This window comes from Octopus bimaculoides, chromosome 17 (assembly GCF_001194135.2).
Source record: "Octopus bimaculoides isolate UCB-OBI-ISO-001 chromosome 17, ASM119413v2, whole genome shotgun sequence".
Classification (NCBI taxonomy): Eukaryota; Metazoa; Mollusca; class Cephalopoda; order Octopoda; family Octopodidae; genus Octopus; species Octopus bimaculoides.
In genome coordinates, this window is record NC_068997.1 from 29,183,325 (window position 1) to 29,191,110 (window position 7,786).

Sequence of the window (7,786 nt, forward strand, 5' to 3'; positions counted from 1 at the left end):
TTTTTTTTTTTTTTTTTTATTGATTGTCTTTATTAGTTATTGTGACTCCATCGCCGTCATCTCCTTCTTCTCCATCTTCTGGAGTGACACAGCTTTCCTACAAACGTCGTGCCAGTGCTGGCAGCCTTCTGCTTGTTGGTAAGCTCCTCCAAAATAGCATGTCTTCTAGTGTGTGCTCCTTTAGTGTGGACTGCTTGCTCACTTCGTCGTTTCATGCTCTCAAATCAAGAGATGAGGTCAGCAGTTATCATGAGGTACATATACAAAATTATAGTTAATGCTGTTTTGTCTTGCCTTTCAGGATAACCAGTAATGATGTGGACTCTGGTTTTGCTCCCATCTCTTAATCAGCATGTTTCATTTACTATGAAACTTAACATTTCACTTTCTAATTATGATGTGCATTGTTATTAGTATAGGATTGTAAATGTGAACTAAAATGATTCATTTTTCTTTTTGTTTTCCCTTCCACTTTTGTGCCTTCAAGATTGTACTTCTATATAAATGTTCAGACAGAACATATGATTTTTGCTATTTATTTTGTCATGTTTGTGAATGTATGTGTGCGCGTGTGTGTGTGCGCGCGTAAAATGTAAAATTTGTCCCCCCCACCACCAATAATGTTTTACTAACACAGTTAGTATGCCATTGCAGTTATATCATTTTGTAAGATGTTATTTCTAGTGTATAGATCGTTGGTTAATTTTGAGAATTTCTATTGTGATGCTTGATGTTATTTTTCAGCGGAATTTTTTAACAAAATAAAATACAGACAATTTCGAGGAAATTTTACTGGAAATGTTCCAGACTGACTAAAGTAGCATGAGATTTTTTTTTTTTTTGAGTTGTGATATTATGTGTGTTTGTAAAGTGCAGGATCTGTTTTCCTGAAGAGAATAAAAAAATTTCCTTTATTAACCCTTTTGTGACTACATTTCCAGTGAGTAGACATCCTAAATGTTTCAGTTGAGAATATCTGTAACTTATATATTAGTATGGTGTCAACCAGTGAAACGTTTTCATCAAAATTTTCATTTCAAATATGATGAACACTTTTAGTGTGGGCAGCCTCAGATGTTTTGGTATTAAAAAGGTTAACCCAGTTTAGTTTTGTTTCTTTGTTGAAGTTAATTTGATTGCTTACATCACTAATGCTCCTGAAAAAATAATGCATGTCACAAACTCTCATTCTGCTCTCCTGTAATAAATTTGTTCCCATTTCATCTAAGTGGAATGCTAGTCATAAGACCAAATCTGACAAGCCAAAGACAAAGGACCTAAAAATCAGAATGCTGAAAAGCTTGTAAGGCCAAATCTTCAAACCATTACGAGATTTTGAAATATTTTAGTGGGAAGAAATGTGGGAAACAATCTTAAGAGTTTTTTTAATTTTATTTTAAAAAAAGAAATAAACATATTAACTATTATGTTAGAATAACAAAAGCAAGCAAGATATGGTGGGTCCCCCTCCAATAGAAAGAAAAAGTGGATTACAATGTCAAAAACATGAGTGCAAACTTTATTTATTGAATACTTCAACTCTTTAAATACTTTTCGTTCTGGAATAGTTTTTTTTTTTTTGTCTTTATAACAAATATATAAACAAATGAAATGCTTGAAAGACCAAATATTATTTGTCAATATTATGAAGTAAAAGAACGAAGGCAAAAGGTGATAAGCAAGTGCACGAGTCTATTGTAATTCAACTTTTTAATCATTTTCTAGGTTTATGTTTAGAGAGAATTTAAAGGACAAAATATTCAGTAAATAAGCTAAAGTTTTTTTTGCTTATTTCTTTAATATGTTCATATAATACACTTGTCGTTGTCATCATTGTTTTCTAAGTAAATACACTCACTATATCTCATTCACCTTTGTTATTTTGACAGCATGAAAAAGGAACAAAAATTGAGTGTTACATATTTCTCAAATAAACTCTATTTTAAAACTGTGAATAAATGCTTTCAAGGCCATTTTTCTCCTTAGTTCTCCCTGAAATAGTTATTTTGAAGTGGCATAATATAAAGAGTAAATATATTATGTTTCATAAATAAGTTCCAACTACTAACCTCACAAGAATTTTTGTCCATGCACTGTTGTTGTTTTGCTTTAAATCACATCTGATCAAGTCGACTATAATCAAAAGGCATTCTTGCCACAACATAGGATATTTAGGATTGTATTGTTTGAAGATGGCGGAATTGATTTGAAGGAGATTTGGCTGCTATTTCTAGAAGGTCATATAGGCTCCCTAGTTGTTTCTCACATCAGCATAGGTTTTCACTACAACTTCCTCTTTAAGATGCTATCTCATAGACTCTGTTTCTCTCTTTCTCATTTCTGAAATTTCCTGTTAGATTGCTCCTTTTCAGTGTGCATCATAGTGTCTGCCTTCAGCCACAATCACATCTCCCATGCACTTCTTTATGTCAACAAACAACCAACTTCTAATTTTCCCACTCCAAGAAGACCTGCTATTGCTTTTCACTTCTCTTCAACCTTTCTTGTATAGGCATCATCCACAGGAAACCTAGACACATCAGTCTTGAACTGCTTCCATCATCAGAAACCTTGAAAACATTCTCTTCTGAATTCTTCAGAGTCTTCAGCATAACTAAAATACATTCACTACACGTTTCAAGAAGACTCTGTAAACACTCATTTAAAATCCTGAAACTTGCTACAAGTATCTGCTTGTTGTAATGTATAATCATTTATGATGAATACACATGATATTGCCTAAAGGCTGACTCTCTTTAAAGCACAAATGTAACCCACATTAGAGTATGACTTAAATAAGACAGGCATTCTACTATAGAAATTATCTAATGATATACAGGTGTCTAAATTTGCAATGTTAAACCATCTTTCATGGGTTACACATTTAAGAGACCTTCAAAATATGACACAGGTTTTGTTTTAGCTGACTGACATTTTGACTAATTCTGAACCTTGGATATTCTGCTAGAATTGGTCATTAACAGTCTATAAATGATAAGTTTAATAAATGTTATAATATTTTTGAGACATTTCATCTTTTCATTCATTTGATGTTATTGGTAGAGAGACTTCATTTTAGATGTAACATAATCTTCATTTTGAAAACTGTCATTGTATATAAAGCAATTAATCAGTTTGGGTCGTTTTGTCTTTGTCAAACCTCTTTTAAGAAAAGAGGTTCTATTTTCATCTTGCTCAAATGTTGGCAACTGGAATAATTTATTGATCTTATCTCAGTTTGTATTTCACACATGGCATTATCTATGACAGACTATACTCATATATATATATATATATATATATATATATATATATATATATATCTTCAGGCAAAAACTTATCTATAGGATGGTTTATATTAGAATATTTTAGTATATAGTCACAATGGTGGTATGCAAATCAGTGTATACGAATCAGTATGGATTGTAATAAGAATTAAGTAGTAGGAAAATCAAGGAATCAATAACAAAAAGTAATTTGAATCCCAGACTAAAGGGTGATGGTCATCAGTGGATTAATAATTAAAATTGTGTGTACATTTTTGTATCCACAAATGAAACATAGTTTTATATTATATAAGCTTAACAAGAAGTGAAGTGTTTTCATTATTATTGCATCAGGTTTTCATATATTAACCCTGATGCTTTTTATAGATGATGTTAGAGAGAGGGGGGGTGCGAGTGGGGGAAGCTTAGTCATTATCTCAGCCTGTATTTTGTTAGCTTGCAATTATCCACTATTTCTACTGTTGACAGTTTGACATTAATTTTAATATGTGAGGCTTTTTTTGGTTTTCCTAATCTGTCTTGCTGTTTTGTTTTTAATGTTTGACTCTTGTAAGAAATGTTGATATGTTGATAATTGAAGTTCTGCTTCAAGGGGCTAGGGGTGTAAAAATTAGGATTTAAGGGGGGGAGGGTATTTTAAGCTACTATTAGATAATAACATTCCCACCTTTTGAGACAAGTTATCACAACGACTGATGGTTCTCCATTTTGCTTTCTTTCATTTACACAAAATTTCCATCAGTTTTTATCTCTGTTTTTGAATCGTTGCTGCTTTTTTCTGAATGCTTGGATTTGAACTTGGAATATCATAATCCACTGAGCATCTAGAATTATTTATGCAGTTTTAGGATATTAACTTCAGAATAAAAAGTTTTGAATAGTACAACAATCCACTATCATACAAACAATGGGTTATATACCTGTTGTAATTTAGTCATCCATAGATTATGGATGGCAACAAGTATATAGCCCATTTTATTTTTTTACAAACAATACACAATGCTTCAAGTGAACTACAATACTCTCATATTAACTTCAGTTTTACTGCAATGGTAGCTCTATGGAGTTAAACTCAATGATTGAGCTATCATTAAGTGCTACAAACATTTGATTCTTCTGAGTTTTATAATGGAATCTTCATTATATCTATTTTACCATTTATGATTCTAATATTTCATCCTCCTTGAGGGTTTTTTGATGTTTTTTTATCTAATGTGGTGACAGGACCTTCTGTAAATGCAGTGAGGACTGAACATGGTCTCTATTTTTTGTATCAACCTAACAGTTAATGGTGGTTTAATTCCTAATCTGAATGTGGTCACAAGTTTTATATGACTGACTGGATATTGGCATTATAAATAACCACAATAGAGACTCAAAAATCCAACCGGCATTATATGAATTCACTGCTGATTGCAGTTGTCCTGTAGATAATGTCTGTTTGTCAACAGATAGTGTCTGTTGAAAATCAGTAATCTGAGAACTGACTTTTAGCTCAGTATGAATGTTGTTGTTATTTTAAAAATGAACTTAAGTATACTAAAAAAGTATAGGTTGTATCATGTGCTTTATTTTGAAGGGACTGTTTTCTTGGACACTTAACATTCTCTGAGTTTTGTCTCTCTTGTGAATGTGTTTGGAAATGTTCCTTCTCCTCATGCTACGGTTGGTTTGTCTGGATTGTCTTTCCTCTCTTAGATATAATATCTTTATTACATCCAAAGTGTCTTGTAGTCCTAAAGAGGCCCTCAAAGGATTTGGACATTAATATTCTTCAATTTGAAATACAAGTTTGAAACTCAAGTTCAGACAGAGTTAATTTACATTATTCAGGAATAAAATAATTAACGATTAGAGATTGAACTGATTGAAACGTGTAAATGGAGTTTAATACTCTAGAAAACTTAAGTTACAGAGTAATATTTGGGTGAAATCTTTTCTATTTGTGAATTTAGTGTAAACATTTTGTGTGTGATCTTAAATAGTGCGTTTTTTATTACAGCAGTCTAGCCAGGTTAATGTAGAAAAGTGATCCAAGTAAATGATGCGTTTAAGTTTGTTACTGTGCTCGCAAACTTGAATGGTTGTTTGAGCTATCCGTGCCTTCGGTTTTTTGCTTTTGCTGCTGTGATATTGATGTCAGATGCATTCTCAGTATGCTTATCATGGCTGCATGGATTTATAAAATTACATGAATTGTACTAAATTATCTTCGTTTCACTTGGTAGTTGGGAAATAATATTGCAATGAACAATAAAACAGTTTTTTTCTAAATCCATGTATTTATTTGAAATTTTTTTGAGCTTTGATTTAAGATTATGAAATTTTGCTAAAAGTTTGAGCTATCAGTATTTATGTGATTAATATAAAAGTCATTAGTATGGTACAAGGCCATAAATTTGGTAAGAGGGCATATTTGAATAGACTGCCTCCAGTATTTAGCTGGTATTTTATTAATTATGGAAGGTTGAAAAATTGTCAGCTATGATGGAATTTGAATTGAGAATGTAAAAATACATAGCTAAATCCTGCAAAATATTTTATTGTGCACTTTACTTACTTGGCTACATTTGTTATATTTAGACTTAATTACAGAATCAATCATTTGTAATAAGTTTCGTAATGTGATAATATTCATAGTTTCATCTTTAACTTTTGTAATCATGTTTTTTTGTTATCCAGTTTTTAATGTTTGTTGTTTGTGCACATTTTTCATGATCCATTCTCATTCTTACTTGGTTCTGTCATACAACATTGCTACTCAGTGTGGTCCTTTGTGAGAGTGTTACAAAGCAATCTGATGTTCAGTTTGATTGATTTACCAATTCCCAGTCACCAATCATTATCAAAGTCAACCAGGTGCATTTGTTATGACACCAACGACACCAGAGGGGTTATCTTTCAGGAGGAAGAGATTTCTCAGTTCAGGATCAGTTTCATCTTGGAATGATTGTCTTCCTAGATATGTTACTTGTTATATGAGCACCCATCTCTCTGTTGTGTAATTGCATGGGAAGTTTACCTCACATAACAACATAATGATGAGTTTATTTAAAGTACCCATCCTTCTAGAGCAGATGCCTTCATGTCTACTGAGGAGAGAGATCAGCCTAAGAAGTATCCTTCTACATAAGACAGTAAGGCAAACAGTAACCATGATGAATGCCTTAGTATCTTAAGCATGGTGGTGTTCATACTGCTTCAGCTGCTAACTAGAGGTTGAACTTCCAAGACTGGAGTTGAAACCAGTTAAAAACACAGAACATAAAATCAGAGACAACACAATCTGAATTGATTTAACATGAGCAGTGGTGACTTGAAGTCTCTTACTTTATGGACATTGACATTTACATTCTGTAGTGGTTGGCATTAGGAAGGGCATCCAGCCATAGAAACCGTGCTGAAACAGACATTGAAGCCTGGTGCAGCTCTTGGCTTTACTAGCTCCTGTCAAACCATCCAACCCATGCCAGCATGGAAAATGGGCGTTAAATGATGATGATGAATGTGTTGGACAGTGGGTGATTTGCCAAGAACAGAAAACAAACCAGAGACAGGAAATTTATGGCCGAAGTAGTGTTGTTTACATTCAAGACATTATGGTGAATGCAAGGCAGGAGTAGCTTAGAGCAAAAGTGTGTAGAGTGTATGTGTTTGATACGAAGTAAGTAGATGGGTGATGGGGTTGGTATTAATGGGCAGGAAGAAACAAAAGAGAAGAATGAGTTTGGTATATGATGGTGGATATAAGTTGTTGGGGGTCAACGTTTTGAAGTTGAGGAATTGTAGGTATCAGATTGGCATAACCACTACAGCATTACTCTTATTGGCTGGTTTGATAAACGATGTTGTGCTGGTGTTGAAGGCAATGGGTGCAGCAAGCTTCTGTACCCCCGACTGATAAATGCTGTCTTGTGCATTTCGACCCACACAACCCATCCGCCTCACACTCATACTTGTTATAACCCTGCGTACAATAAACAGACGTGTACACATGGGCATACAATATCTATATGCAAACTCATACACAATGTGTATGTGTGTGCGTGTGTTTACCTGCATTTATCTACTCTGTGTGTATGAGTGCACATGCATGAATACACTATTTACATATTTTAAATACCTGGCACCATACCCCCTCCCCTCTTCACCAATCTGTCTGATCTCTCTTACCTCTATCCCTCTGCTTTAGACTTTGGGCTATAAAACATCATTCTACTCACTTGTATTCAGTCCACTTCCATTTTCCATTCACCATTCTAGTTTTGATGTAAACAACCTGCAGCCTTCTGTCCCATCATTTTTTTTTTTTTTTTGGTTCCCAACAGAGAACCACTGTCTGAAACATTGAATTCACCTTTTATTTTTTGTTCAACTGTAATTATATACTTCATACTCATGTTTGTTGTTCTTTTTGATTTTTTTTCCCTGAGATTTTTTGAAGTGTTAAATATTTAAATTCCAGAAATTATATAAAACAAACAAACAAAAGCTTTAGA

General features: G+C 33.2%; 1 protein-coding gene across 1 annotated transcript in view; it reads left to right on the forward strand.

Annotated features, from left to right (window-relative positions):
• LOC106878380 (CLIP-associating protein 1) overlaps positions 1-7,786 on the forward strand; it is a 156,455-nt gene that overhangs the window by 90,636 nt on the left and 58,033 nt on the right. The window lies entirely within an intron of this gene.